This window comes from Callithrix jacchus, chromosome 2 (assembly GCF_049354715.1).
Source record: "Callithrix jacchus isolate 240 chromosome 2, calJac240_pri, whole genome shotgun sequence".
Taxonomy (NCBI): Eukaryota; Metazoa; Chordata; class Mammalia; order Primates; family Cebidae; genus Callithrix; species Callithrix jacchus.
This window is the reverse complement of record NC_133503.1, coordinates 3443288-3461604: the sequence shown is the minus strand read 5'-3', so window position 1 is coordinate 3461604 and position 18317 is coordinate 3443288. Positions and strand designations below refer to the sequence as shown.

The 18317-nt window shown below is 44.6% G+C and overlaps 1 long non-coding RNA gene and 1 pseudogene across 11 annotated transcripts in view; both read left to right on the top strand.

Moving 5' to 3' along the window:
• The window catches only part of LOC118151640 (uncharacterized), a 65519-nt gene that overhangs the window by 11390 nt on the left and 35812 nt on the right, over window positions 1-18317 (top strand). For 3 of the 11 annotated variants that reach the window (XR_013528559.1, XR_004740038.3, XR_013528555.1), the window contains exons 3-5: window positions 1428-1482; window positions 3897-3981; window positions 14847-14931. This is a non-coding gene — a long non-coding RNA (uncharacterized LOC118151640). The remainder of the gene's footprint in view (window positions 1-1427; window positions 1483-3896; window positions 3982-14846; window positions 14932-18317) is intronic. The other 8 variants (XR_013528556.1, XR_013528545.1, XR_013528550.1 and 5 more) reach the window with 6 other exon arrangements.
• On the top strand, window positions 12257-12356 carry LOC118151893 (U6 spliceosomal RNA; annotated as a pseudogene).

The following is an 18317-nucleotide window of genomic DNA, read 5'->3' as shown; positions in this document are numbered from 1 at the left end:
AAAAAATTTGCTTTAAATCTGTACCCAAACAGTCTTCATGTACTAACTTTGGTTGTTATGCCTCTTTTAATCTAAATCAGCCTCTGCTTACTATTTTTATTTCTTATTCTGTGAATTCTTTGTGGAAAGTTGTTTCTTTTTAAAATAGCATGCTCACAAGGTCCCGTGGTTGCAGTGCAGATGGAAGTGTAGCCTGAAATGCGCTAGAGTGCAGCAGCCAATGGAGGAGGATTATTACAGTCATGAGCAGATAGTAGCAAAAGGCTGCTTCCAAACAGTATTTATGGCTGGGTGCAGTGGCTCATGCCTGTAATCCTAGCATTTTGGGAGGCTGAGGTAGGTGGATCACCTGAGGTCAGGAGTTCGTGATCAACCTGGCCAACATGGTTAAGCCCTGTCTCTACTAAAAAAAATACCAAAATTAGCCAGGCATGGTGGCAGACACCTGTAATCTCAGCTACTCGTTGGGGCTGAGTTATAATGAAGAGGAAAGGTTTAAGATGACACCAAGTTGCTTCTTACTGTGCTGTGGGACAGTTCATCTGAGATTCAGAAACAGAATTGAGCTGGTTTGGGGGAAAAGTGACTTTTTCATATTTATCTTATAAAAAGGATGACTTTGGAGACATCCAGGTGATCTCACCTGAATGTCTGAAAGTTGCTATTTTAAAAATTCAAGTCGGCCGGGCGCAGTGGCTCACACCTATAATCCCAGTACTTTGGGAGGCCGAGGCAGGTAGATCACAAGGTCAAGAGATCGAGACCATCCTGGTCGACAAGGTGAAACCCTGTCTCTACTAAAAATACAAAAATTAGCTGGGCATGGTGGTGCACACCTGTAGTCCCAGCTACTCAGGAGGCTGAGGCAGGAGAATTGCTTGAACCCAGAAGGCAGAGGTTGCAGTGAGCCGATATCATGCCATTGCACTCCAGCCTGGGTAACAACAGCAAAACTCTGTCTCAAAAAAAAAAAAAAAAAATTCAAGTCACCAAAATGAATTTTTTTTTTTTCCACTGTAAAATGTAGGCAGAATGCTTAAAAATTGGCTGGGCACAGTGGCTCATGCTTATAATACCAGCACTTTGGGAGGCTGAGGCGGGTGGATCACCTGAGGTCAGGAGTTTGAGACCAGCCTGGCCAACTGGCAAAACTCCACATCTACTAAAAATAAAAAAATTAGCCGAGTGTGGTGGCATGCACTTGTGGTCCTAGCTATTCGGGAAGCTGAGGCATGAGAATTGCTTGAACCTGGGAGGCAGAGGTTGCAGTGAGTTGAGATCATGCCATTGCAGTCCAGCCTGAGCGACAGAATGAGAGTCCATCTCAAATAATAATAATAATTAGCAGTGCATAGCTGTGTGAGAAAGGCCTGTAAATTTCTTCTAAATGCTTTATTATAATACTAATATCAGCTATGTTTTTACAGATCAGAATTTCTTACAGTACAACTGAAGTTACTTGGCCAAGAACAAATAAAACAGGTAAAATAGTTGTAAATCCTTTTTAAAAGCACAGATTAATCTTTAAGTTTTTAAAAAATAATCTTTTAAAATGATAGAACTACTACTTCCTTCACCTTCCCAAAAAACCTTTTGCAGAAGCTCAGTACAGGCACTCCTTGATATATCAATATGGACAGATGCAGTGTAGGCATAACTCAAGCTTTTTTTTTTTTCTTCCTTTTTTTCATACAGAGGCTCACTGTGTCACCCAGGCTGGAGTGCAGTGGTGTGATCTTGGCTCACTGAAACCAGGCTCAAGCAATTCTCCTGCCTCAGCCTCCTGAGTAACAGGGATTACAGGCATGCGGCACCGTGCCTGGCTAAGATTTATATTTTGTGTAGAGATGAGGTTTCCCCATACTGGCCAGGCTGGTCTCAAACTCCTGGGCTCAGGTGATCCTTCTGCCTGAGCCTCCCAAAGTGCTGAGATTACAGGTGTGAGCCACCGTGCTTGGCCTATTTTATTAGCGCTCTAAGCGTGCCTTTCTTTCATTCCCATCTTTTTGTTTGCCATTGTGCATTGTCAGAGTAAGTGACCACAGTTTGTAGATCATCTGCCACCTTAGGAACTTAAGTTGCCAAGAACCGATAAAATGGCCATTTAGTGTAAGCTTTTACATTTTCAAAAAATAAGTGTTGGGAATCAAGTATGAATTTTGTGTGTATATTAGGTGTTTACGAATTTGTACGGTTAATCATTTTCATGAATACTCAGATGAATAAATGGTCTCCAATTGGGTTAAGGGTGTGTCCTAAAATACTGCCGCTTCGGCTCTCACAGTACCTTGGGGCAATTAGTGAAGGTCAGTCAGTGTGCCAAAGAGATTTTGTGTAGATTATGGCTTGGAAAGTGGTTGAGAAATTCTGTAGTAGAGTAAGAAAATTATCTTTGTCCAGTAGTCCTGCACTGGAGAAGACAAAACTCAATATTTAACTTACAAGTTAGTCTCCTCAGCATGCTTTTTTTTTTTGAGCTGGAGTCTCGCTTTGTCACCCCGGCTGGAGTGCAGTAGCATGATTTTGGCTCACCACAACCTTTGCCTTCTGGGTTGAAGCAGTTCTCCTGCCTCAGCCTCCCGAGTAGCTAGGATTACAGGTGCACACCACCATGCCTGGCTAATTTTTGTATTTTTAGAAGAGACGGGGTTTCATTATGTTGACCAGGCTGGTCTCAAACTCCTGACTTTGTGATTTACACGCCTTGGCCTTCTGAAGTACTGGGATTACAGGTGTGAGCCACAGCACCCAGCCCTCATCATGCTCTTGATTTAGCCAAAGAATCAAGGTATTGGTAAAGAATTGAAGATTGGGAGTTACACGTTTTTTGCTAAGGGAAGTCATAGAGAAAGAAAAATATTCCTGTAGGTGGAGCTTCAGTGTGGATGAGTTTGAACGTGATGAAACCTGTATAAACCTTCATTTCTAATGACGAAGCTGAAATTCAAGGTTGTGATGAGTGCGGTCACCACTTTTTTTATGGGCAGATGTGACAATGATTGCAGAAACTGAGAATGTGAAGGCCGTATGATATAAAGAATATGTCAGTGCCATAGAAGACACTGACAGAATTGGGTGCTGGAGCAGTCCCAGGCCTGCCATCGTCACCAGAGTGCAGCAGCTGTCACCAGAAGGAGAATCTCCACTTATGCCATCACTAACAGCACTTGATTTTGTCCCATTCATAAAAGATCTTGGAAGGAATTAAAGGTGCTTGGTGGTTCCTCATTCTAGCATAACCTTACTTGGCCTGCCCGTGGGTGTGCATTTGTCTTTGGACAAAAACAATTCATGTCACAGACCACATGTCAAAAGAATTTTGTGGCCATCAGAATTGTCTGCTTAAACTCGCCACAGGTTCAGTGTATCCTCAGCTTGGTGAAATGTAGCTGTCACAAGTGAGAATGTCGTGGAGCCAGGGATGTGATCAAGCCTTGAAGAGTGGGAGGTGGCATCTCACTCTGTGAGGAGGGTGTGAAGTCCTGCATGGGAGGAGCAGATGCCAGAAAAGGAGGTGAGGGTGAGCAGAAGAGGAGGCCAAGCTGCAAGTGAATAGATGCGTTTGACCTCAGAGGAGGAGAGTGTGATGTCTCATGTCTGATGGTAGTATTCAAATGGGGTTCACACTGGAGTTCTTTCCTGTGGCTGAATGGATCTCTTACTCTGAAATCCATGGGAAAAAAACAACTCATACTAAACCCTTGAGATGCTTTTTCTTTTAAAATAAAGAAAATGTTAGAAGATTTTTGAAACCACCAACCTTTAGCAATGTTTTCAGACCTTCCCCAACATTTCCACTGCCTTTGTCGGCAATCAGAGGTGACCTCCACACTGAGGCCAGTCTTCCACTCCCCTTACCCTTTTCCTTTTTCTCTTTCCCTCCTTTCCTCACCCAGTAACTCCAGTGGGCCTCCATTGTCTCCAAGTCAACTTTCCTCCTCATCTACAACTCCTCCACACCAGCCCTGAACACCTGTTTACGTAAGTGACATTCTATTCTATCTACATGTCTTTATTTCTTATTTTATTTATTTTATTTTATTTTTGAGACAGAATCTCACTATGTTGCCCAGGCTGGAGTGCAGTGGCATCATCTTGGCTCACTGCAACCTCTGCCACCCGGGTTCAAGTGATTTTCCTGCCTCAGCCTCCCAGATGGCTAGAACTACAGGTGCCCACCACCATACCTGGCTAGTTTTTGTATTTTTAGTAGAGATGCGGTTTTACCATGTTGGCCAACGCTGGTCTCAAACTCCTGACCTCAGGTGATCTGCCTGCCTTGGCCTCCCAAAGTGTTGGGATTACAGGTGTTAATCACCATGCCTAGTTCATGATTCACTATTTATAAGAACATGAACTTACTACTTGTGTAACATTTATCCCAGTATTTCAGATGGGAGTTGCTGAGGTGGTATGAGGTTTGCTATCTACATCCAGCGTCTCAGGGAAATTGCCTAGTTGTTCAGATTCTCAGCTATATTATATGAGGTTGTTTATCACATTCATATCTTACTACCATGAAATAAAGGGAATTTTTTTCTCTTTTTTTCTTCTTAACATCTCCTTGAAATTGTTTTAAAGGAAAGAGTTTTGTTGTTGGTGGTGGTGTTGTTTTGAGATGGAGTCTCACTCTGGCACCCAGGCTGGAGTGCAATGGCACAATCTCGGCTCACTGCAACCTCCGCCTCCTGGGTTCAAGCGATTCTCCTGCCTCAGCCTCCCGAGTAGCTGGGACTACAGGCACGTGCCACCACGCCCAGCTAATTTTTATACCTTTAGTAGAGACAGGGTTTCACCATCTTGGCCAGGCTAGTCTCGAACTCCTGACCTTGGGATCCACCCGCCCCGCCTCCCAGAGTGCTGGGATTACAGGCATGAGCCACTGTGCCCAGCTTATAAAGGGAATTTTTTAAATAGAAAGAAATAGATTCAGGCTGAGCATTGTGGCTCATGCCTGCAATCCTAGCACTTTGGGAGGCCAAGGTGGGTGGATTGTTTGAGCTTAGGAGTTTGAGACCCCCCTTGGCAACATGGTGAAACCCCATCTCTACTAAAATGCAAAAAAAGAAAAAAAATTACCTGGGCATGGTGGTGAGTGCCTGTAGTCCCAGCTACTCGGGAGGCTGAGGCATGATAATTGCTTGTGCCTGGGAGGCAGAGGTTGCAGTGAACTGACATTGAGCCACTGCCAGTCTGGGTGACAGAGAGAAACTTTGTCTCTAAAAAGAAAAAAAAGAAATAGATTCACTCAGAGGAGGGGGACCCACTGTTAGTAAAATATGTTTAGTACCAGATGCTTTTTGACCTCCTAATGACCTATCAAACTGCAGGTCTTTTGGCTTTGTAATATATTCAGTTCCACATTTATTCATTTAAGAATTGAAGACTTTTTATATCCCCATTATGTGCCGAGTACTGGGTGAGACACTAGGTAGCTGAGATGAACAAACCCCTGTTCCCATGATTTCACAGTGGATGTTGGAATTTAGTGCCATTTAGCTTCATTGGATTCTACAGTAGTTCCAAGATTTTCCAAGATGATCCTGTCTTCCAGTGTCCTGTTGATTCAACTTCAGAATATATCCCAGACTCTGTCCCTCTTCATGCCTCACTGCTGCCACCCTGAATTCATCTGCCATCATCTCTCACCTCGATTATCTCTGTAGTCTCCTAACTGGTTTTCTTTTTTCCGTGCTTACTTCCTTCAGTCTACTCTCTTTCTCTCTCTCTTTTTTTTTTAAGTGGAATCTTGCTGTGTCACCAAGGCTGGAGCACAGTGCTGCAATCTCGGATCACTGCAGCTTCCATCTCCCGGGTTCAAGAGATTCTTCTGCCTCAGCCTCCCTAGTAGCTGGGATACAGGCATGAGCCACCATGCCCTGCTAATTTTTGGTGCTTTTTTTATTAGAAACAGGTTTTCACCATAGTGGCCAGGCTGGTCTTGAACTCCGGTCCTTAAGTGATCTGCCTGCCTTGGCCTTCTAATGTGTCGGGATTACAGGAGTGAGCCACTGCACCCAGCCAGTCTACTCTCAATACAACAGCTAGAACAATTCTTTTACAGTGGAATTAAGATCATGTTTACCGGGCCAGGCACGGTGGCTCACGCCTTTAATCCCAGCACTTTGGGAGGCCGAGGTGGGTGGATCACGAGGTCAAGAGATCAAGACCATCCTGGTCAACATGGTGAAACCCCGTCTCTACTAAAAATGCAAAAAAAATTAGTTGGGCATGGTGGCGCATGCCTGTAATCCCAGCTACTCAGGAGGCTGAGGCAGGAGAATTGCCTGAACCCAGGAGGCGGAGGTTGCAGTGAGCCAAGATCACGCCATTGCACTCCAGCCTGGGTAACAAGAGCGAAACTCCGTCTCAAAAAAAAAAAAAAGATCATGTTTACCCCTCTGTTCAAACTCTTCACTGGCTTTGTTTTCTACATGATCTGGCCCCCTGCTGTCTGTCTCACTGTGCTTCCTGCTGCTGTCCTGCTCTTACTCCTCTTTGTAAACACTGAGCTCATGGTGTTTCGTTTAGCACGCCAGGCAGGCTTGACCCTGTCCTGTCTCTGAGCCTTGCTGTTCCCTCTGCCTGGGACATTCTTCCCTAGTGTCTGTATGGCTCACTCTCTGCTTTGGATTGTGGCTCAGAAGTCATCTTATCAAGGGCCTCCAGGCTGCTCTGCGACATTGATCGCTACTTGTGGAGGTCTGTCCTGCAGATCTTGACTCAGCAATGGATGAATGAAATACGCTGTTACATACAGAATGCAGTGTGAAGTTGGGCTGGGGGTCCTCAGCTGTTTTTAGAGGGTGATTGCAGCTAATTGACTACAACTCCTTGTTCCTTCTCCCATTTAGTCAGTACAGAGGTAATAACACAGGTGTTAAGTCAACATGCTTGTGGATAATTAACATGGTTAAAAGAGTGATTTTACGAGTGATAAAAATTTTTGGTTCTGGGGCCCAGAATAAACACCATTAACACGTAATTCTTTTTCAGCCTCCCCCAAGAGGACCATCTAGCACAAAGTTTGAGTAAAGAGAGTAGAGACAAAGGAATGTGGGGTAAACAGACTTAGCTGGGGAGGCTTTTATTATCTTAATCTTCACCTTATTCAAGTGTGTAACAGGGAGGGACTGCTTATAGAAAACATGAGGCTCGCTGGGTCCTTTATCTCAATACAAGGTGTTAACATTTCCTGTTTCTCCCAATACTTTGGGAGGCTGAGGCGGATGGATCACAAGGTCAGGAGATTGTTACCATCCTGGCTAACATGGTGAAAGCCCATATCTATCCAAAAACGCAAAAAAGTGGCTGGGTGTAGTAGCACATTTCTGTAGTCCCAGCTACTCTGGAGGCTGAGGCAGGAAAATCACTTGGACCTGTGAGATGGAAATTGCAGTGTGCCGAGATCGCACCTCTGCACTCCAACCTGGGTGACAGAGCGAGACTCCGTCTCAAAAACAAACAGACAATAAGCCAGAAAGTATTAAAAAGTTTCTCCTAAAAGTACTTATTTTTTAGGCTTCTTCTTCGGATTTTACCAATATCCTAAGCAAAATGCCTTCAATATGAAGTGGATATTGTTTGATTGTAGGGAACTTGTCCATAGTGTACTTGAGAATGCAGATACAGATAAAAGAATGTCTGTGCCAAATTTTATCTTCCACAGATTATGTTCGTCTGCACTTTCTGCTTAAGCTCTTGGACTTACTGAGGCAGTAAAAGTACCATATCCTGTGTTTGAATCAAACCCAGAGTTTGAGGTCCTACCTGGTTTGGAATTCGATGACTTGAAAGGATTGTCCATGGGAGTGATAAAATCAAGTTTTTTGTTAAAAAATAAGTTTTAGGCTGGGTGTGCTGGCTCATGTCTGTAATCCCAGCACTTTAGGAGGCTGAGGCTTTCAGATCACCTGAGGTCAGGAGTTCAAGACCATCCTAGCCAACATGGTGAAACCCTGTCACAAAAAAAAGTACAAAAAATTAGCCAGTTGTGGTGGCACATGCCTGCAATCCCAGCTGTAATCCCTTCCCTCTGGAGGCTGAAGCAGGAGAATGGCTTGAAGCTGAGAGGCAGAGGCTGCAGTGAGCTGAGATCACAGCACTGCACTCCAGCCTGGACAGCACGGTGAAACTCTGCCTCGGTAACAACAATAATAAAAAAGTTCTGTTTGCCAATGTAGTCATTTCTGGAATTAAAACAACAAAATGACTTTACTAAAAATTTTTTTCTAGCTAGAGACAACAGGTGTGGCTGTAAGTTCCTGGTGGAAATGCCTAGCTCTGAGCTGGCACTGTCCTTTGTCCCTGCAGTCCCCCATCCTGTACTCAGTCATCTTCATTGGAACAAGAATAGTGACCACTGCGTCCATGGTGTTCAGAGGCACTGTGGTGGCCCTTGGTATGCCTCGGCACTTGAATTAAGTTTATTTTGCTGGGTTTTATCAGCTCTGTTATTCCTGGATCAATCTTGTGAGCCACTAAATATTGATAATTGAGGCCAGGCATGGTGGCTCACACCTGTAATCCAGTACTTTGGGAGGCCGAGGTGGGTGGATCACGAGGTCAAGAGATCGAGATCCTGGCCAACATGGTGAAACCCCGTCTCTACTAAAAAATACAAAAATACATTGGTTCAGCAGCTGCAAGATGGTATAAGTGGCTTCCCTGTGCTTCTCTTCACTTTCCTTTCCGGTGCACAGTGACTGAGGGAGCTCCTGTTATGTCTCCATCCAAACAGGACATACATAAGTAAAGAAAATGCAGCTTGAATGCTGCCCACACCCATGGTCTGGAAAAATAAGAGGCTGTTTTTGAATCCTAGCGGAATTTTGCATAAGTCTCTTGGTTTTAAAAAAGATGAATTTTAAAGTAATAAAGCACAATTAGCTGGGCATGGTGGTGCGTGCCTGTAATCCCAGCTACTCAGGAGGCTGAGGGAGGAGAATTGCCTGAACCCAGGAGGTGGAGGTTGCGGTGAACCGAGATCGCGCCATTGCACTCCAGCCTGGGTAACAAGAGCGAAACTCCGTCTCAAAAAAAAAAAAAAGCACAAACTTTGAGGCCAAAGTGATAGTATTTAACTCTGTGCTCTGCCACTTAGAACAATTCCTTAAGTTTTCTGTTCTTTAGGTTGAGCACCTGCAAAATGGGAAGAGGAAAATAATATTTGACTCATGGTTTTTAAAAATTGATATGTTAAAGGCTGGGCACAGTGGGTCACACTTGCAATCCTGGAACTTTGGGAGGCCAAGGCAGGTGGATCGTGAGGCAAGAGATCAAGACCATCCTGGCCAACATGGCGAAACCCCGTCTCTACTAAAAATACAAAAATTAGTTGGGCATAGTGGTACATGCCTGTAATCTCAGCTACTTGGGAGGCTGTGGCAGGAGAATCGCTTGAACCCAGGAGGCAGAGGTTGCAGTGAGCCGAGATTGCGCCACTGCACTCCAACCTGGGTGACAGAGTGAGACTTCATGGGGAAAAAAAATTGAAATATTATTTTATTTTTTTTCTGAGATGGAGTTTTGCTCTTGTTGCCCATCCTGGAGTACAATGGCATGATCTCTGGTCACTGCAAATTCTGCCTCCTGGGTTCAAGCGATTCTCCTGCCTCAGCCTCTGGAGTAGCTGGGATTACAGGTGTGTGCCACCATGCCCAGCTAATTTTTGTATTTTTAGTAGAGATGGGGTTTCGCCATGTTGGCCAGGATGTTCTTGAACTCCTGACCTCTGGTTATTTGCCTGCCTTGGACTCCCAAAGTGCTTGGATTAAAGGTATAAGCCACTGTACCTGGCTGAGATTTTATTTCTTTAATAAGCAGCTGCTATCATTTCAGGCCACTTGGTATTTAGGCACTTAGGAATTTTTCACTGGAAGGCATGTAAAGGAAGATGATGAGCGTTTGTAATGCATTTGGCATTCATCGTTTCACTGCATGGCTGACCCCCAGAGTTGGGGTTTTAGCAGCAAATTTTTCAGAGGCCAGTTAGCTAGCAACTGAGGCTAACCAGCCACCACCCTCACCATTCTGTGCTCTTTTGTTCTGTGTTTCTCCTCAAACTTGGTTACTCTGACAAAGTGATAAAAACTTGTGTTTCTTTTCTTTTTTAAAAAAGGGTCTCGCTTTGTCATTCAGCTGCATTGCGGTGGTGTGATCATGGCTCACTTTAGCTTCAGGCTCCTGGGCTCATGCAGTCTTCCCACCTCAGCCTCTTAAGTAGCTGGGACTACAGACGTACACCACCACACAAAGCTAAATTTTTTATTTTTTGTTGTAGAGATGGGAGTATGCTATGTTGCCCAGGATGGTCTCGAACTCCTGGCCTCAAGTGGTTCTCCTGCCTCTGCCTCTCAAAGTGCTGAGATTGTAGGCAGACATAAGCCACCTGGCCTTTTTTTTTTTTAGAGACAAGGTCTCACTGTGTTTCTCAGGCTGGTCTCAAACTGCTGGCCTCAAGCAATCTTCTTGCCTTGGCTTCCCAAATTGCGGGAATTATAAGCATGAGCCACCATGCCTGGCCTGGCCTCTGCTAGTCCTATGTTCTCTAGTATTCTCTACTTTTGTAGCTAATTTCTCATTATGCTGCTACCGTGTTATAATTAATAATTTTTTATTTTAAATTTTACCACTTTAAACTTTGGGTGGTTTATGTCTTTTGATTGGACTCTGACAAATACAGAATTGATGCTAGGAAGGGTCCCAGGAGATAGACCCACACAGATGGGATTTGGGCATAGGTTTGATTATCCAAGGGGCAGCGTTGAGGTCATTGCCAATGGGAAATGGGATGCGGGTGATTTTTAGGAAGGAACCTCATAATGTTTCAAGCTACCACTTACTGTTGATTGTGATAAAATGCCAGCTGAGGCACATGCCTTGGGAGCTAAGTGACTTCTGTATTTGCCCACTGAGAAGACTGGTGTGGGAAGGGTCTTTTTGGATGCACTTGAGCCCGTAATCCCTGAATCACTGGTCTGTGCTCGGCATTAATTGGATTAGATAATTATTGTATGAAGAATTTTCATCTGCCACCATCCTGACCATATCTTTAAGTGAATAGAAAAATTCTATTAAAAAGTCAACCTTCTGTCTCACTCTGTTGCCCAGATGGGAGTGCAGTGGTACAGTTATGGCTCACTGCAGCTTCAACCTTCTGGGCTCAAGCAGTCCTGCCTCTGCCTCACAAGTAGCTGCAACTAGAGATGCTTGTCACCACAGTTTACTAGTTTTCTAATTTTTCCTATATGTGGATTCCACAGGTCTGACTTCGAAAACTTGAATATGCATGGATTTTGGTATACACAGAAATGGAGGAACTGGAACCAATCCCCCCATACACCAAGAAACAAATTGTATCTGGTTTTTTTTTTTTTTTTTGGTGTTGTTGTTTGTTTTTTGAGACCGTCTTGCTCTATTGCCCAGGCTGGAGTGCAATGGCACAATCTTAGCTCACTGCAACCTCCACCTCCTGGGTTCAAGTGACTCTTCCGCCTCAATTTCCTGAGTGGCTAAGATTACAGGTACCCACCATCATGCCTAGCTAATTTTTGTAGAGTCAGGGTTTCACCATGTTGGTCAGGTTAGTCTTGAACTTCTGACCTCAGGTGATCTACCTGCCTTGGCCACTCAAACTGTTGGGATTACAGGTGTGAGCCACTGTGCCTGGCCTTTTTTTTTTTTTTTTTTTTAAGATGGAGTTTTGCTCTCTTTTGCGTAGACTGGAGAGCAATGGTGTGCTCTCAGCTCACCACAACCTCCACCTCCCAGGTTCAAGCGATTCTCCTGCCTCAGCCTCCCAAGTAGCTTGGATTACAGGCACCACCATGCCCGGCTAATTTTGTATTTTCTTTTCTTTTTTTTTTTTAATTACCCAAATCAAAAGGATTTTCCCAGCAAGTAATTTTGTATTTTTTAGTAGAGATGGGGTTTCTCCATGTTGATCAGGCTGGTCTCAAACTCCCGACCTCAGGTGATCCACCCACCTTGGACTCACAGTAATGGGATTACAACTGTGAGCCAGTGCGCCTGGCCTCTATCTGTTTTTACAATTATACTGTTAAATACAGGATGTTCCATGACAGTGGTAATTTTTAATGACAATTTTTAATGAAGTGGAATTACCATAAAAAGAATAAAAGTAGCAGCTAATATATTCTGAGCTGTTACTAGGTACCTATAAATAGCATTGATTTATAATTTCCCATAACTCTTTCTTCTTTCACTTACCCGCTCGATCTTAAATTACTCATGCTTGCTTCAGTAGCACATATACTGAAGCTGGAACAATAGAAAAATTGGCATGGCCTCTGTGCAAGAATCACATGCAAATTTGTGAAGCATTCCATATGTTTTTAAAACAGAGAAAAATATTACTCCTGTGTTTGTGCATGTGACTTTTGAAACAGGTTGAATTATATCCATAGTTGATATTTCCAGAAATGAGACTACTGTGAGTCACAAGGCATTAGTATTCTTATTACACTTGATGTAAATTGCCCAGCTTTCAGGCATGGTGGCTGTCGGCCTATAATTCCACCACTTTGGGAGGCTGAGGTGGGAGGATTGCTTGAGGCCAGGAGTTGGGGGAGGCTCTATAGTGAGTAACTGTATCAATTTTTGTAAAATTTCCAAGCTTTACGCTGGAAGGCTTATATACAATTTAAACACCACTAATAGTATAAGAAAATGCTCATTTCACTGCACCTTTGCCGGCACAGGGTATTATAACTTAAAAAGTTATTTTTTGTTTGATTATTTTTAATAAATAAAAGACCTCATATTGCTTTATTTTTGTCACATTTTAATATATTTTCTTATGTTAGCTTATTAGCTTGCTTGCTTGCTTTCTTTGAGATGAAGTTTCACTCTTGTTGTCCAGACTAGAGTGCTATGGCGCGATCTCTGCTCACTGCAACCTCCTTCTCTTAGATTCAAGCCATTCTCCTGCCTTAGTCTCCCAAGTGGGTGGGATTACAGGCATGCGCCACCATACCTGGCTAATTCAGCTAATTTCATATTTTCAGTAGAGATAGGGTTTCTCCATGTTGGTCAGGATGGTCTCAAACTCCAGACCTCGAGTGATCCACCTGACTCAGCCTCTCAAAGTGCTAGGATTACGGTGTGAGCAGCCATGCCCAGCTAGCTTTATTTCTTTATTGCCCCCTGCCCTTTTTTTTGAGACCAAGTCTTGCTCTGTAGCCCAAGCTTGAGTATAGTGGTACAGTCTCAAATCACTGCAGCCTTGACCTCCTGGGTTTAGGTGGTCTTTCCACCTCAGTAACTGGGACTATAGGCATATGCTACCATGCCTGGCTAATTTTTTTTTTTTTTTTTTTTTAAGTAGAGATGAGGTCTTACTATGTTTCCTAGGCTGGTCTGGAATTCCTGACCTCAAGTGATCCTCCCACCACCCCCTCCCAAACAGCGAGCGACCATGGCTGCACTGTCCATGTTTTATCTTTATTTATAGAGTTAATGTGTCTTTTGCAAATTTGATGATCTATTTATTTAATCTTATATTAAATTATAAAAATAGTGAATACTTTTAAATAAAGGAGTGAAAAACTTCCTTCACTCTTTAGACGCATCTTATCTCAGGAAATAATTGGCTATATTCTTCAAGACACTTACAGGCTAATTGGATACCACTTCTCATTTTCATATTTCCTGGACATCTGTGCCAATACCTATCCATCTGTCTTGATCCTTTTCACGGTTGCATAATGTTTCATTATACGGATGTATTATAATTTACCAGTCAGCCGCCATAGGTGTTTAGGCTCCTTCCAATATTTGCTTTGAGCTCTTTATATCATTAAAAATGTCCGGGCGCGGTGCCTCAAGCCTATAATCCCAGCACTTTGGGAGGCCGAGGCAGGTGGATCACGAGGTCAAGAGATCGAGACCATCCTGGTCAATGAGGTGAAACTCCGTCTCTACTAAAAATACAAAAATTAGCTGGGCATGGTGGTGTGTGCCTGTAGTCTCAGCTACTCGGGAGGCTGAGGCAGGAGAATTGCTTGAACCCAGGAGGTGGAGGTTGCGGTGAGCCGAGATCGTGCCATTGCACTCTGGTCTGGGTAGCAACAGTGAAACACCGTCTAAAAAAAAAAAAAAAAAATTAACCCCCTCAGCCAGGTATGGCAGCTCACACCTGTAATCCCAGCACTTTGGAAGGCTGAGGTGGGAGAACTGCTTGAGGGTAGGGGATCACCACCAGCCTGGTCAATATAGCGGCACTCTGTCTCTACTAAAAATTAAAAGTAAAATGAGCTGGACATTGCATTGCACACCTGTGGTCCCAGCTACTGGGGAGGTGTGTGACTCGAGGATCACTTGCGCCTAGGAGGCTGAGGCTGCAGTGAGCTGTGATCCACTTTACTATGGAGTCCACTGTGGAGTGTTACTAAAGCTGCACTCCAGCCTTAGTCACAGTAAGACTGCGTTTCTTAAATAAGTTAGAAATTAGGATGGAAGATGGCTGACCCTCTGCAGGCTGAGGCTGCAGTGAGCTGTGATCACACCACTGCACTCCAGCCTTAGTCACAGTAACACTGTGTTTCTTAAATAAGATAAAAATTAGGATGGAAGATGGCTGAACCTCTGGAGGCTGAGGCTGCAGTGAGCTGTGATGGTACCATTGCAGTCCAGCCAAGGCGATAGAGCAAGATTCTTTCTCAAAAATATAAAGTAAAATAAACATGAACTCTTTAGCATATTTCCCAGTAACACCTTCCCTCCTATGTTTTTCCTAGAAGCTCTTGAGTTTTGCTTACTTTCCACATGCCATTTAAAACTTCTAAATACTGATGTCCTTGTCATTCCTTCTTTTATTTTTCAAGAATGTCTTTATGTCACTTCCAGCTGGATTTACCATGAAAGACTTCAGAGTCCAGGAAGAGACTGACTGGGCAGCATGTTACTCAGGTACAAAAAGACTTGGACAATAACTCAATAATGATCAAATAATAGTGCATGCCTCAAGAGCAGTGGGAAGCACTTCTGGGAGTGAGAGCAGCTTCCAGATAAGGTGACGTTAAAGCCGGGGTTTGAAAGATGAGGAAGAGTTGTATGAGAGTGGGGAGGGAAGGGGGAGGTGGAGGCATGGGGAGTGGGCTGGGATGGGATGGAGCGTTCCCGGCAGGGAAAGCAGCTCTGTAAAGACCTGGACAATTAAGATGGCACATGTTCTTCAGGGAATGCTGAATTAAGTGTGGCAGGAATACTTTGGAGAGACAGTAATTTGCTTGTATGGAATTTTGCCAAAGAGACCTCACTACAGTTTCTAATTTTGTGATGTCATCATCCATCACTGTGCCTGTCAAATAGTTGGGAATAGCTGTGATGGTCACAGTAACATCAAGCATAGTGTTTCATGAATTCTCCAAAATCACAGGCAGGCGCCACAGTTAGCCCCATTTGCTGAACGAAGTGATGAAGACTTGGGGATACGGAGCTTTGCCCATGCTCACATGGTATTAAGACTGAGGCGGATGTAGGGCCTGGTGTGACTCTAACGCTTGCTCTGTTCATGAGCACCACGCACTGCGTCTCCTCTGCAGTTAAGGAGGCAGGTGAGAAAATGAAGCCTGCGTTTCTCTCTAGTCACACATTTCTCACTGAACGTGTGTGTGGAGGTTCTACACCAAATTCTCCAGTGCTCTGGATAGTAACTTGGTACCCACAATATTGTTCTGACACTACCTGGAGCTGGCGCAGACCCTAAGGTTAGGGGCTCAGTCCCACGAGACTGGCCTCACTTCACATGCCAGTGGCAAGTACTAGGTCATCACCTGTACTTTTGACCAACCTGTTATAAATCAGGGTTTCCATGACCCCTTCTTGGATTTAGTCATTTGCTAGAACAGCTTACAGAACTCAGAAAATCAGCTGTTTTCTTTTTTCCGAGAGACAAGGTCTCATTTCGTTGCCCAGGCTGGTGTGCATGTGCAGCCATAGCTCACTGCAGCCTCGACTGCCTCGGTTTAAGTGGTCCTCCCACCTCAGCCTCCCTAGTAGCTGAGACCACACGCCTGCACCACTACATCTGGCTAATTTATTTTATTTTTTGTTGAAATGGGGTGTTTTGTTGCTCGGGCTGGCCACAAATTCCTGGGTCCAAGCAATTCTCCCACCTCAATCACTTAACGTGCCGGGATTACAGATGTGAGCGAGCACGTCTGGTCAGCTCATTTCCTATTCCTGGTTCACTGTAAAGGGCACATCTCAGAAACAGCCAGTGAAGGAGATGTGCATGCTGGGTGCAGTGGCTCACGCCTGTGATCCCAGCACTTTGGGAGGTTGAGGTGGGAGGATCGCTTAAACTCAGGAGTTTCAGATCAGCCTAAACAACATGGTGAAACTCTGTCTCTATAAAAACTACAAATCGTGTGGTGATGCATGCCTGTAATCCCAGCTACTCAGGAGGCTGAGGCAGGAGAATCACTTGAACCCTGGATGCAGAGGTCATAGTGCAGCTAAGATCACACTACTACACTCCAGCCTGGGCTACTGAGCGAGACTTCATCTCAAAAATAAAATAAAATAAATAACCAGGCATGGTGATATGCACCTGTAGTTCCAGCTACTAGGAAAACTGAGGTGAGGATGGCTTGAGCTGGGGACTCAAGAAGCTTAGGTTGTAGTGAGCTGAGATTGTGCCACTGCACTCTATCCTGGACAAAAGGGCCAGACCCTGTCTCAAAAAGCACGAAAGAGGGAGGGAGGGAGGGAGGGAGGGAGGGAGGGAGGGAGGGAAGGAGGGAGGGAAGGAGGGAGAAAGAAAGAGATGGACGCCTAGGGATGCCCGGCTTTAACATCACCTTATCTGGAAGATGCTCTCACCCTCCAGATGAAATATATATTTCTTTTCTTTTTTTCAGACAGAATCTCCCTGAATTGTGTCATCCAGGCTGGAGTGCAGGAATGTGATCGTAGCTCACTATATCTTTGACCTCCTGAGCTCAAGCGATCTTCCCACCTCAGCCTCCCAAGGAGCTGGGATTACACATGCGTGTCACCCATGCCCAGCTCGTTTTTGTAGAGACGAGATTTAGTTAAGTCACCCAGGCTGATCTCATCTTCCTGGGCTAAAGCAATCATCTCACCTCAGCCTCTAAAGTAGCTGGGACTACAGGCACTCACTGCCATGTCCGGCTAATATTGTTTTTATGCTTTTGTAGAGGTGGGGTCTCACTATGTTGTCCAGGCTAGTTCCAAACTGTGGGCCTCAAGTGTTCCTCCTACCTTGACCTCCCAAAGCGTTGGGCTTATGGATGAAAGCCACCATGCGTAGCAATCTCAAAGGTCTTTATAAAAGAAAGAGGGTAGGAGAGTCAGAATTGGAGCAGCAGATGGGGTGATGCAAGCAGAGGTCAGAGAGGGAGATTTGAAGATGCTTCACTTCTGTCTTTGAAGATGGAGTCAGGGGCCATGATCCAAGGAAGCGGTCGGGGGGGGGGGGGCTTCCCGAAGCTGGAAAAGCCAAGGGAACACTTCAGAGCCTCCAGAAGGAATGCAGGCCTGCTGACACCTTGACTTTACCTTAATAGACCTCGTTTGGGCTTCTGACTCTCAGAAATGTAAGATAGTAGATTTGTGATATTTTAAGCAACTAATATATTAAGCAATTAATATATTTTTTGAAACATTGATTAGTCAGGCAACAACACTGGTCAGGGGTCTCCTCATTCCCAGTGATTAAAAACCCCACTGCACGGCTTCAGGGTTGCAAGGGCTGCAGAGCCAAAAGGCTCTGACTTGAGATTTCATTATTTTTCTTGTATTTCTTTTTTTTTTTAGACGGAGGTTCGCTCTTGTTACCCAGGCTGGAGTGCAATGGCGCGATCTCGGCTCACCGCAACCTCTGCCTCCTGGGTTCAGGCAATTCTCCTACCTCAGCCTACTGAGTAGCTGGGATTATAGGAACACGCCACTATGCCCAGCTAATTTTTTGTATTTTTTTAGTAGAGATGGGGTTTCACCATGTTGACCAGGATGGTCTCGATCTCTTGACCCCGTGATCCACCCGCCTCGGCCTCTTAAAGTACTGGGATTACAGGCTTGAGCCACCGCACCTGGCCTATTTTTCTTGTATTTCTATTTTTATTGTGAGACAAGGTCCTGCTGCCACCCAGGCTGGAGTGCAGTTGTGCACTTATAGCTAACTGCAGCCTCAACCTCGAGGGATCAAGCCATTTTCCTGCCTAAACCCTAGGGTAGGGTAGTTTGTTGCAGCAGCAAAAAGAAATGAACATGAAGCCAGGCATGGTGGCCAATGCTGGTAATATCAGCACTTTAGAAATTAAGGCAGG